Source organism: Chlamydotis macqueenii, chromosome 4, assembly GCF_036417535.1.
Source record: "Chlamydotis macqueenii isolate bChlMac1 chromosome 4, bChlMac1.mat, whole genome shotgun sequence".
Taxonomy (NCBI): domain Eukaryota; kingdom Metazoa; phylum Chordata; class Aves; order Otidiformes; family Otididae; genus Chlamydotis; species Chlamydotis macqueenii.
Window position 1 is genome coordinate 61,978,177 of NC_141559.1, and position 23,153 is coordinate 62,001,329.

Below are 23,153 nucleotides of genomic sequence, written 5' to 3' on the forward strand. Positions count from 1 at the left end.
TGTGTAAGCGTGTATATGTGTGTAAGTGTGTATATGTGTGTAAGTGTGAAAGGGCCAGGCGTATCTGGCAAGTCAACTTGTGGCTCAGGGAGTGGTGCTACAGCCAGGGCTTTGGGTATCTTGACCATGGGGCGTGCTTTGAGAAGCCCGGGCTGCTAGGGCCGGATGGCGTACACCTAAACGAGAATGGGAAGAGTGTGCTTGGACGTAGGCTTGCCAGACTTGTCCGGAGGGCTTTAAACTAGTGTTGCTGGGTGAGGGGGAGCACAGTTCAGCCCACGGCTATCGGCATGGCGCCAGTGCCAGCACCAAGCGCCCAGAAGTCAGGGAAGGATCGCAGGTAGGTGCAAATAAACCTAATCTGCGATACAAAAGAACACGTGTCACTCCAGCCAGCAAGTCGGTTTTATCGGGGGCCCTGCTGAAGTGTTTCTATGCCAACGCACGCAGCATAGGAAATAAACAGGAAGAACTGGAGATGCGTGCACGCGAGCAGGGCTACAACCTTGTTGGCATCACGGAGACGTGGTGGGACGACTCTTACAACTGGAGCGTCAACATGGAGGGGTATAGGCTTTTTAGAAAAGACAGGCAGGGAAGACGAGGAGGGGGTGTCGCTCTCTATGTCAGCAACCGGCTGGAGTGCGTGGAGCTCTGCCTGGGGATGGGGGAGGAGCTGACAGAGAGCTTATGGGTCAAGATCAGAGGACAGGGACGGACGGGGGATGTTACGGTGGGGGTCTGTTACAGGCCGCCTGGCCAGGAAGACAGAGGAGACGAGGCGCTCTATAGCCAGATAGGAGCAGCCTCACAGCGGTCACGAGCCCTGGTCCTCATGGGGAACTTCAACCACCCTGACATCTGCTGGAGAGACAACACGGCAGGGCACAGGCAGTCCAGGAGGTTCCTGGAATGCGTGGATGATAACTTCCTCCTGCAGGCGATAGAGGAGCCGACAAGGAGGGGTGCCATGCTGGACCTTGTGCTCACCAACAGGGAGGGGCTGGTGGGGGACATGAAACTGATGGACAGCCTTGGCTGCAGTGACCATGACGCAGTGGAGTTCAAGATCCACGGGGCGGCAAGGAAACTGCACAGTAAGCTCTCTGCCCTAGATTTCAGGAAGGCGGACTTCGGCCTCTTCAGGAACCTCATGGGCAAAGTGCCATGGGAGGCGGCCCTGGAGGGAAGAGGGGCCCAGGAAAGTTGGTCCATATTTAAGGAGCACCTCCTCCAAGCTCAGCAGAGGTGCATCCCGATGAAGAAAAAGTCGGGCAAAAAGGCCAGGTGGCCAGCGTGGATGAGCAAGGAGCTCCTGGACCAACTGAAAGTGAAGAGGAAAGCCTATAGAGAGTGGAAGCTGGGACAGGTAGCCTGGGAGGACTACCGAGTGACTGTGCGAGTGGCCAGGGATAGGGTGAGGAAGGCTAAAGTCCTGATGGAATCGAATCTGGCCAGGGATATAAAAAGTAACAAGAAAAGCTTTTACAGGTATGTAGGGGACAAAAGAAAATCCAAGGAGAATGTAGGCCCCCTCCGGAAGGTAACGGGTGTCGTGGTTACCCGGGATGTGGAGAAGGCTGAGGTACTCAATGACTTTTTTGCCTCAGTCTTCACTGATAAGAACTCTTGTCTCCCCACCCAAGCTGTGGAAGGCACAGGCAGGGACTGCAAGGATGAAGAACTGCCCACAGTGCTCGAAGAGCAGGTTCGAGATCATTTAAGGAACTTGAAGGTGCACAAGTCCATGGGTCCTGAGGGAACTGGCGGATGAAGTTGCCAAGCCACTGGCTATCATATTTGAGAAATCGTGGCGGTCTGGTGAGGTCCCCGATGACTGGAAGAGAGGAAACATAATCCCCATTTTTAAAAAGGGGAGTAAGGAAGACCCGGGCAACTACAGGCCGGTCAGCCTCACCTCCATGCCTGGCAAGGTCATGGAGCAGATTCTCCTGGAAACCATGCTAAGGCACATGGTGAGCAAGGAGGTGGTTGGTGACAGCCAACATGGCTTCACCAAGGGCAGATCGTGCCTGACCAATTTGGTGGCCTTTTATGACGGGGTAACAGCATCGGTGGACAAGGGACGGGCAACGGATATCATCTACCTGGACTTGTGCAAGGCATTTGACACTGTCCCGCACAACATCCTTCTCTCTAAACTAGAGAGGCATGGGTTCGATGGATGGACCACTCGGTGGATAAGGAGTTGGCTGGATGGCCGCACTCAGAGAGTGGTGGTCAACGGCTCAATGTCCAAGTGGAGACCGGTCACCAGTGGCGTCCCTCAGAGGTCCGTGTTGGGCCCGGCCCTGTTCAACATCTTTGTCAGTGACATGGACAGTGGGATAGAGTGCACCCTCAGCAAGTTCGCCGATGACACCAAGCTGTTTGCTGCCGTCGACTCGCTGGAAGGGAGGGATGCCATCCAGAGGGACCTGGACAGGCTGGAGAGGTGGGCCCGTGCCAACCTCATGAAGTTCAACCAGGCCAAGTGCAAGGTCCTGCATCTGGGTCGTGGCAATCCCAAGCACAAATACAGGCTGGGCGGGGATTGGATCGAGAGCAGCCCTGAGGAGAAAGACCTGGGAGTGTTGGTAGACGAGAGGTTCAACATGAGTGGGCAATGCGCCCTTGCGGCCCAGAAGGCCAACCGCATCCTGGGCTGCATCAAGAGGAGCGTGGCCAGCAGGTCGAGGGAGGTGATTCTGCCCCTCTACTCTGCCCTGGTGAGACCCCACCTGGAGTACTGCATCCAGTTCTGGAGTCCCCAACATAAGAAGGACATGGACCAGTTGGAAAGGGTCCAGAGGAGGGCCACAAAGATGATCAGAGGACTGGAGCACCTCTCCTATGAGGACAGGCTGAGAGAGTTGGGGCTGTTCAGCCTGGAGAAGAGGAGGCTCCGGGGAGACCTGATAGCGGTCTTCCAATACCTCAAGGGGGCTTACAGGAAAGATGGGGAGAAGCTGTTCAGTAGGGCCTGTTGTGATAGAACAAGGGGTAATGGGTTTAAATTAGAAGGAGGTAGGTTTAGATTAGATATTAGAAAAAAATTTTTTACAATGAGAGTTGTAGAGCACTGGAACAGGTTGCCCGGAGAGGTGGTGGATGCCCCATCCCTGGAATCGTTCAAGGCCAGGCTGGATGAGGCTCTGAGCAACCTGATTTAGTCAGGGATGTCCCTGCTTCTTGCAGGGGGGTTGGACTAGATGACGGTTGAAGGTCCCTTCCAACTCTAACTATTCTATGATTCTATGATTCTATGTGTGTGTGCACTTATAGACACTTTTTGTAGGCAGAACTTTGTGTTGTATGACAAAGTAGGCTTACAGAAATTTAACTTTTTGTAAGATCCTAATATTAACAATTTACAGTTATTTGACTTGTTAATTTTGGGTATTATGAGCACAGCTTGAGATGGCCTACATTTTCCTGTGAAACAATTTCTTTTTTATCTTTCTTGCTCATTTTTTAACAAAATGTATAGCAAGCTTTGCAAAAACCCACAGTTGTAGATTGCTAGAAAGCATCTTCTTCCAAGATTTACTTCTAAGTTATTTGGATTGAGAAGCAAAGACCTGATGGTTAAGGGATTTTTGCCATTTATTATTCTAGAGTCCTTATCTTAGATTTTCTGTGTGTGGGCTTGAAGTTGAGAGTTTGCAAAAGAAAAGAAAAAACAACAAAAGGATGTTAATTTTCAGTGATAAATTACTTCTTCCTATCAGATGTTGCACTTGCAGAATTTATTACAAGTGAAATAACCAGACATCATTTAGAGATCTTAGGGAAAACATGACTTAGAGAAAACATGACTTCTCTGATGAGAAGGCCGTCATTCTTTTGATTCCAAGTCAAAAAGTATTTGCAAGTAAATGCAGCAAAGAACATGGTTCAATGGAAGGAAATCATATCCAAGGAAACTATATTTGCTGCTGCAGTAGGGTTGAACTTTCAGATATTGGAACGGACCAAAGTGACAAGATAGCCAAACACCAGTTTCTTTATGAAATACCGACTACTGGAAAACCTTTCTGCATCTGGATTTAACAACGACTGAGCCAGAAGAATATGAACATCTTAATAGTCTTTTCACCTTTGCATATTTTGTAATCTTTGATGGGCTTTGTTAAATTAAATAAATAATAAAATAAATTATGCAAAACACCCTTTATTAACATAGTATCCAAGATCAACCTTTAAGGACCTCTATTTTCTGCATATAGAGAATCATATTTTAAACCAGGATTGATGTAATTTTGAACTACTGTTTACTCTTAGGTGAGCAGCACCTGCCTCAGCATACATAGCAAGGAGAACAGGAAGATGGTACCAGGTGGTGATACACGTTGATTCTTTCAAGTAAAGGCAATTTTCTGAATATCTCAAATTTGGTAGTAATTTCTTCAGAGTAATCAGGTCAAGAGGACAGTAGTAATCTCATTCCTCTTTATCCAAGATGCTAAGTGTTTTGTATTCCATTTTTTAATGACACATTTGGTCATAGGTAGAAATTTCCACTGTTTTAGGCACCTCAGACCATTTCTGGATCTGCTCCAAGATATAATATCAATTCATACAACCCAGTTCCTAACTGAAAATGAAATGAAAGAATAATAGGCTGCTTGGAGTCATATACAAGTAGAGTCACCGTCAGGACCAGTGCTAACACTAAACTGTCAATTAACATATTTTATTTCTAACAGTCTAAATTACTGTCATTCTTATTTGGCTACGGTTGAAAATGATAAGACTCATGTTTTACATGTTCCTACAAGTATCGTCTACTCCATAGAGCTAAGAGATCACTAGATTCTTCAGAGCCCTCAAGAACAAAAAACAACATAAAGATCCAATCTGTAGAACCTTCAGGTCAGTGAAGGAGAAGGAGGAGTAATTCTGCTCCTGGTGGACATTCCACTGCAGCCTGTGGAGGACCCCACACCAGGGCAGGTGGATGCCTGAAGGAGGCTGTGGCCCACGGAGGGCCCACCGGGGCAGCTGTTCCGGCGGGATGGTACTGCATGGAAAAATGACCCACACCAGAGCAGGTCATGAAGGACTGTAGCCTGTGGAAGGGACCCCATGCTGGGCAGGGGAAGAATGTGAGGAGTTCTTCCCTGAAGGAGGAAGGAGCAGTGCAAAGCAATGTGTGATGAACTGACCGTAAGCCCCATTCCCTCTTCCCCTCCTGTGCCACTCAGGGTGGGGAAGGTGGTAGAGATAATGTTAAGCCCTATTCATATCTACCAGAAACTCCAGAATTTTCCTTCTGAGGACTTCCAATTTAAACATCCTCTGCACCTTGAGATCTGTCCCCATTTTGCAAATTCAGTCCTCAAAAATGGTTGTCTTCTTCCCTTTGCCATGGAGTTTTCCCTCTATTTGGATCTAGGGGGTTTAATGTCTCTTTGCATTTAGCAATCAAATTAAAAACAAAAGCAATATCTTGACAGTCTGAGCCAACTCAAGGATTCTAAATACTGTAAAATACCTTCATTTTGTCACCTTGAAGGACTTACATTGTCTTCACTGTTACAATGGAACAACTCAGTTTTGCTGTAGTATCAGAATACTTCTTTTTATTGAGCTGAGCCTATGAAGAAATACTGCGGGCAGAGGTGCTTATAGCCACAGTAGGCTTCTGACAATTCCTTTTATTGCAAAGGGTGTAGGCAGCATCTGGGAGGAGCTGCTTCATAGCTTCCAAGTTTTTTGTTGTTTTTTTTTTTTTTTTCCTGTGATAACAGAAAAAAATGTTAGGATTTGATCCAAGTATGAGCAAACAAGTTCAGATGAATCTCCAAATAGAAATAGAAATTCCATATGAAAGAGAAAATAAGATAGAAGTCTAGAGCTGCTTGAGAAAAGCAGTCTTTGGCATCTGCATTTTACTACAATATTTGATAGATATATGCACCGTGCTGAAATACCACAATGTATCCCCTTATTTATATCCTGGGCTGAGGTTTAGCTACCTGAAGAGACTGTGAGAAACTTCTGCAGATGACATGAGAAACTTCTGAACATGAGAACTAACACAATAAATCTGACAAAAATTACAGAGAGCACTATGAGGGATGGATGCATTTCACAGGTGACTAAGGAGGGGTTACACTACCTGTGGACTGACATCCCAGCCCAGCTTTTTGTATACAACCTCAATTCCCCTCACTAGGACTGATCCTGACCCTCACTCATCAGCTGATGTCCCAGCCAGGCCTCAGCCCTGGATACTCTGGGGGAGCTCCTATCACTCTGCTCCTGGCTCATCGGGAATTACTGTATCAAATACTTTACTTTTACGAGATCATAACTTTGAAGGTCTCAATTTCAGAATGACTTCAGTGACTGACAAAATAACTGAGTTAAAGTTAGAAGTATTTCAATATTTAAAAAAAGCATACTTTTTTGAATATTTTACAGTTACTTTTTTTGAGAACTGATGTTTCTTAATTTTATATAATAAACTATAGAGTTAAGCAGTTGGTGTGGTTTAATGCCACTTGGCAGCTAAAATACAATGCAGTCACTCACCCACCTCAGCTCCCCACTCCCCTAGTGGGATAGGAAGGAGAAGCAAGAGAAATAGAAAGGCAAAACTCATAGGTTGGGATAAAAGCAGTTTAACAGAACAACAAAGGAAGAAAAAACAGAGGGGGAAAACAGAAAAATAACAGAATATATTACACACATGATTTACAGTATAATAGCTCACAGCGGATCCTGACACTCAGGTCACTCCCAGCTAGAGAAAACCTGCCACTTAGTACTGTCCCCACTTTCTAAACTGAGCATGATGTCACATGGTGTGGAACTGCCCTTTGGCTAATTTGGGTAAACTATTCCAGCTGTTGTCTTACTGGTAAATTATCTCAACTGTGTCTACCAGCTGCAGGTGCCACCAGCTCCAGATCCTCTCACAGGTGTAATGGTTTAGCCCAAATTACCATACAGTTTCTCCCTCACCCTCCCCCTCCTCAGTGGGATGGGGGAGAGAACTGGGAAGGAAGGAGAACTTGTGGGTTGAGATGAAGACAATTTACTAGAATAACAAGGAAAAACTACAATAATAACAGAATATAAGGATATTAAAAATATACAAAGTGAACAATATGTGTTTTCTCACCACCCCATGTCCCAATGACCGATACAGCCCGTCCCGAGCAGTGATCACGGAAACAAAACTGAGCAGCAAGCAAAGGAGCAAAAGGGAGCCAGCAAGGTAGAGGGAATGATGCCAGCAAAACGAGGAGCAAAGATGGATGCCAGGAAGGCAGATACCCACCCTGGCCAGCCCCCACTTATATACTGAGCATGAGGTTTATGGCATGAAATACTCTCTTTGGCCAGTTTGGATAAATTATTCTGTCTGTCTTTCTCCCAGCTTCCTGCATCTGCAAATTAGCGAGACTTGGAAAGCAGGACAGTGTCCTTGGTCTCATTCACAACAGCTCATACCATCAGGGTGTTTATCAACATTCTTCACACATGAAATCCAAAACATACCAGCTACTGAGAGGAAAAATTAACTCCATCTCTGCCAAAACCAGGACACAGTTCAGGTGAAAATTAGCTCTACCCTAGCCAGAACCAGGACAGTGGTGTAGATAATTTGACATAATTCATTGTGAAATATCAAAACGTATAAAAAGCACCATCAGTAGCGTGCTAGAAGTAAGAGCCTTCCTGAAGCAGATGACAATATGTCTTTCACGATCTCTGGGGTTTTTTTTTGTCCCCACAAAGCTAGATCTACACCCTCTAAGCATTCATTGCTCTATGCTTCTTCTGAGAACATCTAAAAATAAAGAATTCAGATAGTAGATTTGTTCTGATTCTAGAAAGAAATAAAATGTAAAATGTTTCCATTAGCAACCTTTTTTTTTATTGTACTATTGCTAAGATTCTGCAGCACTTAAAGTGACAACAATAAATGGATACAAAAAGCTTCTTCCTAGAGCTGTTACGATTATATATCTCCTTGTTTACCTATACATATAAGGAAAAATATTTAACTTTTTTCCTTTCCTTTTTTTTTATTTTTAACATTTTTCTTTTATCTTTTGATAAAGTGACTGTTACTTTTGTGACAACAAAAAGTGACTGGTTGTCCTGAGGTGTGATTTTGGAATATGTGCCTTTGAATCTTCCAACAGGGGATGCATTCTGTAGTCTGTAGTCACAGCTGTGAACCAGTCATGGGAAAATTAAAATAATACTCTATCCCTTTAAAAAAGCAATTTGTTGGCATTTAAATTTGTCTGTATAGATCAACAGCAGAAAATGCAAACCTTTCATCATCAACGGTTTCTGTCAGGGAAGATAATAGCAATGCTTGGTTAATGGTTCAAGAAAACAAAATGAACCCATATCAGTACTGTGATTTCATTATTCTATTCTAATACTTCACAGCATGCAGTTCCATTTATGGGACCATTTATCATTAATTAATACATTGCAATTCATCACAATTCATACTGGTTATGTTAATATGGACTTCTTTAGGTCATCTGACATTTGTTTAAAAAAGTGTTTTCAGAAAAGTCAAGGATATTTGTAAAATATATTCAACTGCACAGAAAATAAGAACATGTTACTAACATGCATGTGATCATAAGACTAAATTCTGCTCTAAGTTATACTGTAATTACTTTAAATATATTCTAGTATAATTGACAATGTAATTGGTTATTTTCAACCTTCACATCGTAAAATCTAGAACCTGAGGATTTATGTAATTGTTTAGAGGAAACAGCTAATTCAGTAAGAAAAAAAAATTGCACATTGCCTCTGAAAAAAAGAAACATGCCTAAAATGCTCACAAAAGACTCAGCATCTTCATGATTCATAGCAATTTACTGTCAACAAGTACAATGTTAAAAAAAAAGACAGTTTTCAGATTACTTCTGTTTTCTACCTATACTATAGTTTTGTGTGCTTTTTGGAACAGTGCGTTCAGTCCAGCAGTGGTTTTATTTTGTTTTTGTTGTGGGAAAAGATAAGTATGCATAAGTAAAACGTATATGTGTATGAGTATGTGTTGCTGATAGGTGAATTTTGATGAGATGAGAATAAAATAGTACCAAATCCAAATCATAAGAGGTTGTTACAAGTTTATATTGTATATCATACTATTGATATTATGAATTAGCTTGTTTTACTAAATGAGAGAATAGAACGATGCACCCTCTGAGACTTCTACCATGGGTCTCATCAGCACTGCTCAAAGAATATCCCATTCTGGTTTGTCATCTTCAATTTTTGAGAGCCTACATTCTCAATCCAGCTTTGAGAAAGGAGATTAGGTCTTTTCTTTCTTCTGCTAGCAGAAGGCATCAAGAAAATAGAGCTTCAATTTGGCAGATATTCAAAAGTTTCAGGCTTTAAAAATGTTTGGATTAATAGGCCAACAATCAAAGAAATTTTACAATCCAATGAGAAAACAAATGCAGAAATGAGGTAGAAGCATGAGGTAGAAGCAAAAATCTGTTGTTGATTTGAAGCATAGGCAATAACTGCACAAAAATAAGATTGAAGTAAATTCTACATTTTTGGTGACCCTCAGATTAGACTTGGTATGTATTTTATATCAGTTCATTTCTTAAAATTGCATGACCAAACTACCACTAGTCTGATCACTGCCATACTTCAAATCCAATATTGTCTCAGATATTTTTCACTCCACCTCACTCTGCTCAAGAAGGCAAACTGCAAGCTCAGGTATAGTGGCTGTCCCTTGGCTAACAAAATGAATCTGAATGAGAAATCACTAGGACTAAATACATTCTTAGAATCAGAACAAAAGAAAGGTATTCAGCTGAACATCTTTGAACTTAAATTCCCTGTAAATTACTAGACAAAGGGAATTTTAGAATGTAAAATATTAAAACTGTCTATTGGTGAATGCCATAGGATGTCCAACAGAAGAAATTTGGAGAAAGACATATTCAGTACATGTGCTGAAGGTTAAATTTCTCTACATAAAGTGGATATTGAGATTGTATTAACTGCTGACCAGTCAGTTTCCAAGCTGAGAAACCCTGAACAGGAAACTGATAGTTCCCACAGGTAACTTTTTACTGGAACTTTCTAAGAAATAGAATTATATTGGACTTATCATGCCAAGAAGCAAGACTGAGAACAGAAACAGCTTTGAACTGCAGTATTTCTTTGAAATTGCCCTTGTGCTCTGAAAAAAAAAAAATGATTACGTTAATTCTGGAGACAAGCCCAGTACCTCTTTGATGAGAGAATTACTTATGTTGGAACCAAGATGACTTTTTCAAGTGAGTTGATTTTTGCTCTCGAATACATCACTTCACTTCTATAATCAGTGTCACCAGGACCTTACTCATACTAATTAATTGTCTGCAAAGTACTCTGAAGATATAAAACAAGGGTTAAACCTACAATTACTAATTTTCATTATTTTCTATTTTTAATTTAATATATATATTTGCTTGTATAAGAAGCAGTTCCTTTTTATTTCTGTATGGAAATATTTTGAAATAGTATTTTATTAGGATTATATACACACCCACACTTATTTCAAGCAATCATAGTTTAACGATGCTAGGAATAATGTTAACCTTATGAAGTTAGAATATTTTTGCTCCTGATGTCAGTTAGAAATACTTACACAGTTAAGAAATTTTACCTGGGGCATTTCCTGAGGATTAATGAACTAATTGCCATTTGGGAGAGTTAGTTGCTTGAGGCAAAACTACTTATTAATTCCTTAAGAAATATAGAATCATAGAATCATAGAATGGTTAGGGTTGGAAGGGACCTTCAAAGATCATCTAGTCCAACCCCCCCTGCAAGGAGCAGGGACATCCCTGACTAGATCAGGTTGCTCAGAGCCTCATCCGACCTGGCCTTGAACGTTTCCATATTGGAATTGCATCATTTTTTTTTTTGGTTTTGCTTCTTTTTTTTTTTTTGTAATTCCTCTACAAAGTGAACTCTTGCAACTTTCTCTGGGAGTAGCTTCAGTTTTCCACTGTGCCAGAAGCATATTAAGTTTGAATGGGTAGTACTCCTATATTGGGTATTCGTGCAATATTTATGGCAAGCACAGCCACATGAGAATTTTTTATTTTAATTCTTAATATTCTGTCAGGAATTGTAATGCTAATATATTATGTTCCTAGTCTTTCCCTGACAAAACATTTATAACACATTAACTAATACCAAGATAGAAACATTATACTGAATTCACTGAGTAATATAACAAGCCTAAAGAGAATGGATTCCAGAGCAAAACCACATAGATCATCAAAGAAGATGCCAAAATATTAACAATTACATTGGTTATTTTAACAAGGTTACAGGCCAATTGCTGACACTAAGTCCAAAATACGTGTCACAGATCATTCCTTGTAGAGCAGAAGGGTATTACTCAGATATTCAGAAATGTAGGTGACACGAGAAATGGTACTCAGCAGGACCTAACCAAAAATGATTCATAATTTAAATTTCTATCTCTAACCTGCAAAAATCTTCTGGTTTAGGAAAGACAAAAAAAATCACATTGAAAAAAATCAAGTTTATCTATCTTCTAAATAAAACTAAAAGGTAAATAGAAAGCAATCATATTTTTATTATTTATTATATATCTCAATAGATATGAGTTAAGCAGATATGTTTTTCTTGTAGACTAGATTCATTAATATGAATGTCTTATGATGCTAAGCTTTCATCAAACAGTTTAAGTGGTTGCTTTGCAGCACTATGAAAATGAGCAAAAGTCACTCTCCCAGTTGATCCTGTCTTTCTGTTGGGAAAAGTGTTCACATTTAAGAGTTTATTCAAACCACCTAAATTATTTGTAGTTTTATTATGTCTTACTGTAAACTATATGCAATTCCAGTGAAGTTGTACTGGTTTAATCTCCACTGAGAATATATGAACACAGGAAATTTTAGAGAAAATACAAGGAAAATTGTTCTCTTGCAGATCACATTCCACCCAGCAAAACAAATTATCACCTAGCTACTTTGTTACCATGTTCTGCTTCACAATTTTACTTAGAAGCTGTTTTAAGGGACAAAAAAAAAAAGGTCAAAAACAAATATGCATTCTATTTTGCAATGTCTTTTGACAATATGGGATGTCTCAAAGGCAGAGAGAGATCACCACAGTATGATCCCTAGGATTTTAGGAACATATTGGAAAAACACCTTATAGTAAAGTAGAATCATAGAATTATTTAGGTTGGAAAAGACCTTTAAGATCACTGGGTCAAACTATTAACATAATGCTACAGTGTCCACCAGTAAACTATGTCCCTAGGTGCCACATCTTCTGAATACCCCCAAGGACGGTGACTCAACCACTTCTGTGGTAAGCCTGTCCAATCCCTGACAACCCTTTCATTGAAGAAATTTTTCCTAATATCCAATCTAGATCTCCTTTGGTGCAACTTGAGTCCATTTACTCTCATCCTATCACTTGCTACTTGGGAAAAGAGACCGACACTTACCTCACTACAACTTCCTTTTAGGTCATTGTAGCCAGCAAGTACTTTCATGTTTATTGAAACAGTTATCCCTTTTTTTCACTTCATAACTCTATAATCATTGGACTGTTGAGAGAGTATTTACAAACATTTACAGATATTTTGCCAATATTTCATCCTAAATACTTTGAATTATGATGTAAATCTTCAATACAGTGCAACTGCTAGTAATGCTAACACTTAAAAATCTGTAAAAACTCCTTGCTTATGGTTTACTAAAGAAAACCTCCACAGACCAACACCATACTGTATGGTTTGAAGACTAGATCATAGAATCCTAGAATAGTTTGGGTTGGAAGAGGCCTTTAAAGGTCATCTAATCCAACCCCCCTGCTATGAGCAAGGACATCTCCAATTAGATCAGATTGCTTAGAGTACCATCCCACCACTCCTGGAATGTTCCCAGGGACAGGGCATCTACCACCTCTCTGGGCAACCTGTGCCAGTGTTCCACCACCCTCATTGTAATTTTTTTTTTCCTTATATCTAGTCTGAATCTACCTCATTCTAGTTTAAAATCATTAACTGCCATCCCAACACAACAGGCCCTTCTGAAAAGTTTCTCCCCATTTTTCTTTTAAGCCTCCTTTAGGTACTGGAAGACCACTATAAGGTCTTCCCAGAGCCTTCTTTTCTCCAGGCTGAACCACCCCAACTCTCTCAGCCTGTTCTCATAGACGAGGTGCTTCAGCTCTCTGATCATAGAAATAGAAAACTAATTTCACAGAGTCCTCTTTATTTAGATCTCTAAAAGGTAAGATTTAGTAAAATTATTTTTTTTTTTTTTACGAGAACAAGAAAATTGTGTCATTAGCAAATGTTCTCTTTGTTTATCTGGAATATTTTAATATGATTCTTAGGTTAATGAGCCATCCAAAAGTTTAATTCAAAACCACTGTCAAAAAGAAAACTAATACCTACTAATATCTGAATGTTCAGAAATCTTGTTTGCTATTGGAAAAATTCTACAGAGCTTTAAAAGGATGAAATCAGTAGAAGACTACAGAAATTAAGGGTGGTGGAATTTATATGTATAGGAATTACTCTAATTCACAGCAGAAAATAAGTTAAAACATCAGCCTTTCTGCATGCTTCACTGATTCATCCTGTAGAATTACACATAAAGATAGTAACTCTCTGGAAAGATAATATTATGTAAGTTAGTCACACCAATATAAGCTAACAAAGATGAACCACCAACTGAGTTGGTATTCTGTGTTCAGAACCCAGTACCATTGTATTGGAACTGGTTAAATGCTTGGAAGATGAGAGCTGGAAATGGACATTTATTGCTTCTTTCACAGATTAAATTAAATGAAGTCCTGTATTTACCATTAATTTACTTGATGAGCATCTGCTCCCTTGTTTTCCTGGAAAAGAAATGAGAAGCTACTGCATTTTGCTTGCCTTTGTTATGGTAACGTTAGTCATCATGTACATTTGAACATGGATTGGTATTACTTAGCATATGATTGGTTTAATTAGATATTGTCGACACAGAAAAAATGGATAAACCAGTATTCCATAAGCACATAAATAAAATTTTACCAGTACAAGCCCACATTTGACACTCCAACATAACAGTGTAATTTTTAGTTTAATATCAAACTGTTTCAACTGCTCAATTCTGGAACAGGAGTTTTTACTTAGGGTATTAAAACAACTTAGGGTATTAAAACTTAGGGTTTCTATTGTAAGAAAAAAAAAATCCCAAGTATTCAAGTATTCGTTATCTTTTGAAGAAAATATTCTACAGTGAGTGGCAATTTCACTGATATAAGTACATATAGCAATGTATCAGTAAAGATGTGGAGGGAAATTTTTAAGACAAGAAGGTTGTGAAATCCACAAAGGTACAGTAATCAGATTTTAATTATAAAACATTGGATTTAATAACACTTTTCATGCCACTGGACTGTAGTCCAAGGCCCTGGGCTTCAATAAGAATAAGGAGAACAGAGAATGTATAGAATTAAAAGAACAGGAGTAAGAGACTGGATAGTAACTGCTCTTGTATAGCCCTAAGTCAGACATCCACTTAGACATTTTTGTGTCTATAAGCAGAACAATTACTAAAATAATAATAAAAAGAAAAGGAGTGTTCCTTAATTTACATCATACTGAGTTGGAGAGAAGGGAGAAAATCGAGAGGTGTTACAAGAAAGGAAGTAATTGAAATACAATCATAGTCATTAAAAATTATACTGTGAAGGAACTGTTTAGAGTATACTTCACTCTCTTTCCATTCTTAAATCCTTTTTATGGTTCTTATTATTAATTAAGAAGACCATGATAAGTTTGTATTGATTGTTTTTTGATGATATTATGGTATTTTTTAATTTCTGGAAGGATTCTGGAACTACTCCTTCGTCAGGCTTAATATCATTGTGTAATTTGCTTTATTTGAATTAGTAGGTGGCACTCCACCTAAGTTTGAATTGATCTTTAGGGATCCGTGATTACAAACTCTTCAGGGCAGATTTTCAACACTGTTCATAACCATGAGTTATGTAGTGTTGGTACCTGATGAGTGCTGAATGCTTTTGAAATTCTATTCCTAGCTCTAGGCTCTGACAGCCTGGCTCTGAGCTTTTATTTTTTTTGTTGTTGTTGTTGTTGTTGTTTTTGTGTTTTTTTTTTTTCCTTTTGTTGTTGTTGTTGTTAATTTGTACCATGCAAGAAAGACACTGTGCTAACTATCATCGAACTCTTATAAAACACACTCAGTTTCATGATTAAACTAAAGGTTGGTCAAAAGCCATTTCCTGTAGAATCTGTCAATATATTTACTTAGAGTATATGCAAATCTTTACTGTTATTACACAGTAGTGTGAGCAGGAGATTGAGGATAGGAAAAGACACGTGGGAATCTAAGAAATTTTCACCTTTTGTGCTTCTGTTTTCTTCCCTATCTTTCCCTTTACACAGATCTCACACCATAAGGATTATCCTCTGAGAACTCAAACTTCCTCATTTAGATCAGTGATCATAGTTCCTTTGGAAATTTTGCCATTCATTAATAAAGGCCACACATTTCAAAAAGGAACTATAAGTGCTGCTCTTATTTGTTTTCAATAAAAACTCATGTTCTGAAGAAAATTAGTAATTTCAGATTGTGCATTAATGTTTTTAGCAAAAACTATTTTTTTTTGCAGCTATTTGAATTTCCTTTAAATAGTGGTAAATTTCAGTCTTTTGTTTTACTTGGTAAAGATTGAGTTATTTATGAGAAAATGACATAAAAATAGGCTGTTCCACATCAACTTTAACCCTGGTGTTATCTCAACCTTACATTACCCTTGACGTCACCCTATTAGACTGCTGCATTCAAAATAAAATTTCCTTGATTTGTACAGTGTGATTTGGCAGATATAAAAGAAAAATACAGCATCCTAAAATAAAATAATAATGTAAAAATAAACTTGCCAGTAAAAAGAGCTTTTGAGCTAAACAAAGCTTCTTGTGCTCTTTTCTGTTCTTATCTGTACTTTGAATCATCCATAAAATTATGCACAAATTCACTGCCAAAATTGCATTCACTTCTATGGTTATCTGCAATAAGTTAATTTAATACAACATGCGTTTAAAAAAATGAAATTCCATGGCTGACATGGCATGGGGTAACCTAAAGGAGGAAAGAGAAGTATCATAAAGGAAATAGACAGCATAAAAAAAAAGAACGGCATTCAAAGTAACTTTCCCAGTCTGTACCCACCAGGTTAATAGCACAGCACCAGGCATATGTCAGTACAATGCCATAGGTCATACGCTCAACTGCAAAAGATAGGGATTTTAAATCGATGTGCATTTTTGTACACCAAATACAAATAAATATGCATACTTTTATTTAGAAGGTATGTTTGATGTTGACAGACAAGTAAAAAGAACTCCTGGAGTGAATGTATATTATTCAATATGATCTTATTTACATCTCCCTATATGCTTAACTTTATGCTCACACTTTAATCAAAACTATAATATATGCAATTTAAAAACTAGAAATATAATTAATTACATTTTCTAGTTTTCTTTTTTAAAAAAAAAAATTGAGATATTTCGATAGAATTTAGGCAGCTGTCTGTCTAAATCTGAATTATAATGAAAATCTAGTCTACAGAACAAGATTCTCAGGACACCCATGGCATATAGGAACCTTGGAAACTAGAAATGTAAGAGGACTGCCTAATGGATTTGAAAGTAGATAATTCTGTAAAATAAAACAGAGAGCTTTCTTTGCGCTTCAAATGACATTTGCATGTCTATGTCCCCATTAGGTGAACTAATCTAAATTTTCTGGTATGTCCTAAGCATTTGATAGCAAGTACCTTTCTGGCTCACTAACAATACAAACAACCCACTTGCATTCAATGTTATTTTCTCCAGATTTCCTCCCACCTTTTTTTTTCTGAGTTTTAGGCATTTATTTCCGAATGTTGAACAAAACTAGTTTTTCATTTCAGTACTGCTTTAAGTCCTGGGTGAAGCTGGCCTCAGCGAGTTCTATTTCACATCAGTAACATTTATTTTAATTGTTTTAATAAGCCTATTCTGGGGTTTTACTCCATCAAAATGTGGGGGACACTAGTGCTGGAGTACAGGCACTCTTTGTTTCTCAGAACAATATTTCAATATCTCTCCAGTTTCCTAAATCCAGCAGATGGGAGTTAGGGACATAAACTACGCTGAAGTGCAATGCTATGTGTCTATCAATGCCGTAATAGTGATCAACAAAATGAGGGGAAGAGGGAGGCAGGGAATCTGTTTTCACACTCTGCACTTTCCACAGCACATGAATGTGGTAATGCGTATACATGCACAGAGTGATGTTTGCCACTGCGTGAGCTAGGACAGATCTTGGATTGACTGGGACTTTGCAGGATCTTCTGGCAGAAACAAAGGTAGCTGTTCACTGCAGAGGAGTGAAAACTAATTTGTATATTTTACCTAAAGATATTCTTAGGAAAAAAAACCAACACATTACCAGTCTAAAGTGAAGAAAAAAAAAAAAAGAAGGTTCACAGTGCACATGATGGCAAATCTGACAGTGAAATAGAGAGAATGATGTTCAGATGAAAAGGCAGGTGTAACATGAGGCTGCTCTGCAGGCTTTAGTAAATGTGGAGACTTCATGCTGATTCAGTACCTGTCAGGAGATGTCAGTTTTTAGGTGAATCAGTAACTGGACAGGTATGTTTTGTTGATTTGTGATTTTGGCTCATCAAGGACCTTAAAATATCTTTTAATGAACTTTTTTATTCAAGAAAAAAATATTCAAGCAGATTTATAGTTGATGCACGTTATTTTAAATTAATTTTCTTTCTAAGAATATTGCTTCTAACCTCTGACCTGGGGAGAGACAGGTTGTAAAAAGACACAAAGGACTAGATTAATGTGTGAATACTGTCAGAACTGTTTAAAAGTTCAGTAAAGTTACTTTCTTTTTTTAAATCTTTTTTACTTAAGACCTCATTTCTATATTTTTCTTTTACTAAAAGGCTATTTTCCCATGTAAGAGAGACTGGTCCTTCAGTTAATTCTAATGTGCCCCACCTTAGAACACTAAACTATTATACCCAAACAATTTTAGAGATTTCAAGAAAAAAAAAAATCTCATGGCTGCAATGGTTAATTTTATTTTAATTTTTATTTAGATTATTTAGATTTTAATTTTTATTTAGATTAGTTATAAGCTGTTGTATTCCATATCATAGGATGAATGATGAAAATATCAGAACATTCTCTTAATGGAAAACTCAAAGAATATTTCACATTGGCCTTCCAAGCATGTTATTCTTTGTTCATAACAATGAATTTGCTGCAGCAAGTGTCTTCAGCTGCTAGGAACTGTGACTATAGCACCAATTACCATCTCATATTACAAGACTGTAATGTATCCACCATGGCAATGTTAGTATGCTAATATTCACTGCTTTTGCAGCATAGAATGTTGAATTTTTAGTGGTGTGCTTTGTGAATTAAATTTAAATGCTTTCATTATTACAAGGATACTGATTTCTAGGATTTCAGCATTAAAAAGCATTATGTAGTGCATATTTTAATATTCAGTCATTCCTTATAAACTGACATTTTTATCTTAATAGAAGGAACTAAAGGGACAGTATTACATGTTAAAGATAGCTTTCCTTCAAAACCTTAAATGTAATATTTCACTAGTTTCAGAAAATTTGACCTGAAAAAACCCAAGAAACTAGCATGTTCACTACAGCATGAAGGGTGTTGTCAAGCATATTAAAATACTGTTAGATTTTAAAAATTACTCAGTTTAAAGTTTTAAACTGCTCATTTAAAATCTTTCTCCCATTTGTTTGAAAAATATTACAGAAAATAAATGTTTACATACAATGTCTTGATTAGCATTTGTATTGGACCATCAGTACCCAGGCAATTAAATGGGCCAGGGTAGCATCACTGATTACAAGACTTCCATATTACACAAAAGTGGAAATGGAGCCATATATTTTCAAATGGACTGTGAGATTTACAGGACATATTAAATTATCATTTACTGATTAAGAGTATGTTTTATTTAACTACTAAATAAAACAGCAGTTAACCCCTTGACAAGTATACGCAGATAATTAATAACCACTCAAAGAAATCACAGCTAGGCATGATGCCAAGTATAAAATAAGGGTTTGAGATTACTTTCTGGATAACACATGTTTCTTTTCAATGTAATTCTTTTGGAAGACGTTTGATTGTGCATTTTCCCATTGTCAGCTGTTAGGTGGACAATTCCTCCTTCAGTTATATTAGGAGCACTCTAAGTTAGAGTTCTAGAAGTTTCCAATCAATAGAGAGCAATATCTTTTCTTTTTTTTTTGTATGTTTGTTGTCCCTTGTATAGAAAGTCATTCACATTTTTTTTAATTACCATGATTCTCTAGTCTTAACTGCACTTTAACACAGGTCATACTTCAATAATATATATATATGTCTTTGTATATACACCAATGTGTACTAGGAGACTTTTTTTTTTGAGAAATACATCATCAAGGATGATTTGCAAGGCAATGGTTCTCCAAAACACAAATCCGCAATACTTCTTTCTTTTTTTTTTTTTTTTGTTTTTACGTAAAATGCTGGTTGACTAATTTTCTATACAAAGGTGAAGGAAGGAGGATCTAACTAAATGATAGAAGACATCATTAACTAATGTAAACCAGTAGAGGTGTTTTGATGAGAGTTACATTATGCTGTTCTTCACCAGCTGAGGTGATCACTTATTTTTTCTAAAGTACTATTAATAGTGAGTGCAGTGCCAATATGAGAATGACGTAAAGAAACTGAAAGGTACTCAGAAAAGAACCACAAATTTGACTGAGAATATAAAGGGAGTTTATGAAGAATGGTTAATTTTATTTAAATATATGTACCCAGATACATGTAATATGGTAAATAATTACATGATTTTAAACATTGTAAAAACCAAGGAAAATAAGAAGTGTTCATGATACAAATTAAATTATGTTTAAGGTTTATGGGGATAGAAATGGACATTCTTCCATATTTGAGCAGTGCCTGGCATTGCAAGGACCTATGCTTCTTAGGGCTCTCACCTTGTAGCCTTGTAAAACTGACAACAACAGCAGCAGTGCCAAAGGACACTCATAGGAATGAGTGGGAAATGAGAAAATGAAAGTTTAGTAAGAAAAATAAAGCCTATACAAACACAGCAGAGACTAAATATTGTTTCTATAAATGGATAAATAGTGCAATTTTACTTTAAGCCCTGCAACTGATATGTTTGGAGTTTTTTTAAATTTTAACATCCCATAAGAATATTGCTAATGAAACAAAATATTTATTTATTTTGTTTTGCTTTTATTTAATAGAAGTCATAGAATCATAGAACTGGTTAGGCTGGACAGGACTTTTGGGCATCATTTAGTTGAGTCATCTGTTGAAAGCATAGCTCTAGGCCATGTTATGCTAAGTCTTGCATTTTTAGACAATCTTTTCCAATATTTGATTGTTTTTACTGTGAAGAATTCATGTCCAGGAAGAATTTCCCCTGAAGCAACTTCTGCTTGTTGCTTCTCGTTACCTGCAACATTGTGAAGAGAGATCTTCATTCCTCTATAAATACCTTTTAGATACCTGAAGACTGATTAGTTCCCATTGTTCCCTTGGGTGAACAAATCCAATTCCTCCACTTTTCATGTCTCAAATTTCCAGATTTTATAAACAACTTAGTGACCCTCTGTTAGACTCTTTCCATTTTTTCAATGTCTCTCTTAAACTTGTAGGGCCAAAACTGGACGGAGTATCAGATACAGCCCAGTAAATCCTGAGTAGAGTGGGAAATAATTACATCCCTTGAACTGCTGGCTATACTCTTACTTAGTGCATGTTTTGCCTTTATTGTGGTAAAGGCACATTGCTGACTTATATTTAATTGACTGTCCACCAGGATGCCAAGGTCATTTTTAGTAGAACTACACCATAGACAGTCACATTGTAGCCTGTACTACTGTTTGGAATTATTCAGACCCAGGTATAGGTATTCATATTTTATCTTCATTAAGCCTCTTGTAATTTTAGTTGCTCTAGTCTTTCAGCTTGCCAAGCCTTCTCTGTATGGTGGCTGGTCCTTCTGGCATAGTTATCTCTCCCTCAGTTCTTCACAAATTTCATCAGAGTACATTCAGCCTTGTCATCCAGATTGTTTATACAGATACTGAATACTGTCAGACCCTATATTGACCTGTGAGAAGCTCCAGTTGGGACTGGTCACGAGTTCAACTTTCAGCTTGGTTGCTGAGCCAAGTTTTCACCTATTGTCAGTCCATATCTCACTAGTTTATCAAGAAAGATTTTGTAGGAGATCATGCGAAACACCTTGCCAAAATCAGGGCATCTGTCATTCAGAGCTCTGCTGTTATACATTGAACAAGTTGTTACATCATATAAGGGAATCAGGTTGGTCAAGCACAACTTATAGTGTTGATTTTTTTTTTCAGTCATTTTCTGGTCCTTCAAATACTGCTAAGATCTTCCATAACTTTTCCAGAACTGAAATGAGCTTTTGCAAGTTTCTCTAAAAATTGCAAAGTGGATGGTTGAATCGGTTAACAATAAATATGTAAATGAAGAGCCAAAGTTGCTTGAGCCAGGGAAGTAAGAAAGTAAGAACAGTGCTTAATATCCAGAACAAGTAGTAAGTTTTTCTTTCTAGGAAAACAGCATTATCTTCAGGGAGGAACTCTACTTTCACAGATAATTAAATATTAAGAAAAAATACTGACTAAAACTGTATAACTGCAACCATCTTCTTTATATGTATTCAGCAGCCTTGACTTGGTATGAATGCTGTGCATGTGATCATAGAAATTGTGCATACGCTACACTTACTTTGGGTAACTGATGAAAATAGATTAAATCTTTTTAGACAGGAAGAAATACTGGGAAGAAACTTTTGACATAATCTAAAAGCTTTTCCTCTGAGCAATAAATATGTTTAGAAGCAAGTCCCGTAGCTGTTTGCCATTTTAGAGTTGACGAATTGTCTACCTATGCATTACTTGACACTGAATTCAATGGATTATTAAAAAGTTCATATTTTCATTCTTCTGATGTTTTATGAGTTTTCTGTGGGAGTCCAATCTACCACAATTTTGCACTCAGATTAACCACCTCTTTGGTATTCAGAATGAATTCAGAATTAATTTAACAACCACATTGTTGAAGGACATATTTCAGGCAGAAACTTTTGCATGTTTAAGGGCAGTAATAATGACCTCTTACTGAAATATTTAATAATAACTTGATACCAGTGGCTTCTTTTCAAGTTCAGGGTTCTCATAGTATATATAAATGGAAGTTTAGTCAAAGAAAATAAAGATTTTTATTTCTTCTCCACTTTCCTCTCCTGTTTCTTTTATTTTTCTTTTCCTTTTTAAACAGCTTTAGAATGTCACTGCTCCATTTAGGTTTTGTTTGGGCTTTTTTGTTTGTTTGGTTGGTTGGTTGGGTTTGTTTTTTTTTTTTGTAATGGATATTTAATGATGGGTGGCTTTGCAAAAGGAAGATCTTGGTCAAACTGTGTCTTGGTATTGTTTCCACTTTGTCTAAATGGTATAGGTTGAGAAAATTTAAGTTAAAGGATTTGTGCTTTGAACATTCTTGCATGTTATGGACTAATTTGTATATAGACAAAGCAAGCTAAACCAGATGTAAAATAAATTTGACTAAAGATTTCGTTTTTATATCCACAAACACGGGTTTTCACTATATTTAAAAAAAAAAAAATGAGAGAGAGGATTTTTCCCTCACAACTCTTTTTGGACCATAAATATTGCAACAGATCACTTCAGTTTTGTCTATGCAAAATCAACACCAAAGTAGTTTGACCTAAGTTCTGAATTATTTTAATTATTGAATTCCTGATTCCATCAAGAAAAGCTCTGAATTCAACTTGCAGTGTACCTCTGCTGTTAATACAGGCAGTATTTTACTCAAAGATTAACAGATGCAAAAAAAAAAAAAAAAAAGAAAATCTTATGAGTCTATAATTCGAACCAGATAAAAATGTAATTCTAGTAGTCTATAAGTAAAATCAAACAAACATAGAATTTTCTAAACTAAAAAAGTGTGAATCTGTTTC